Below are 828 nucleotides of genomic sequence, written 5' to 3'. Positions count from 1 at the left end.
TGTTGAATGTTGTGGATTCTTTGAATTTGCTCATCTGGAGATATGATGGCTGCCTGGCTGGAAGCCTTGAAGTAATCACGGGGAAATTAGTGCAAGCCCAGTTTGAGTATAAATTTTGAATTTAGTTACAGACAGCTTGGAATGAACAAAATGAATTCTTCCCAGTTTCCTTAGTACCCAATTACATACGGTGGTTCCGCAAATTGTAAATGTTTTCTAGCTCTCCATTCCATTTATATTGTGCTACTTTCTATTTTTGTGGATTTAAGCAAAACTTATAAAATGGTAAAGATGAGTAATTTGTAGTGTAAAATACTTGATATAGAAAGGGATAATGATTTTGAGATAAGTTTTGAGGGGAGAGGGGACTATAGAATTTGATGGGAAGGGAGTTCAACTGTTCAAGGTCTAAGGAGGAAGATCTGTATCTATCTTTACATGAGACTTGAAGGGATTTTGCTCTGTTGGAAACTTTGAATCATCTAAAATTTAAGCAATTTGAAGTTGAGAGGCTTTTATGGATTTGCGAAAGTAAACCTGTATGTGTGGTTGGGATCCTTAATTCATGTGACTGTTTAAGAATTATGGTCGATGCAGGTTGGAAATCTATGTATAATGCAGGTATTGGGTGAGTCGTCTTATCTGTGTTTGGGAAAAGAATTTTTTCTACAGGAAAAGGTATTAGAGTTGAGTTGGCTTTGCAGGCGGAAGGGTTGGGGATACGAGAGGTTCTTCTATGGGCTATGGAATAGGGTTTTTGCCACTTGAAGGTCTCCTCTGACTGCCTTTCTCTTGTTTGCCATCATGTCGGGATTGCTCCAGTGTGCT

The sequence above is a fragment of the Silene latifolia genome, unplaced genomic scaffold (assembly GCF_048544455.1).
Source record: "Silene latifolia isolate original U9 population unplaced genomic scaffold, ASM4854445v1 scaffold_212, whole genome shotgun sequence".
Lineage (NCBI taxonomy): Eukaryota > Viridiplantae > Streptophyta > Magnoliopsida > Caryophyllales > Caryophyllaceae > Silene > Silene latifolia.
Note: the sequence above shows the minus strand (reverse complement) of the source record.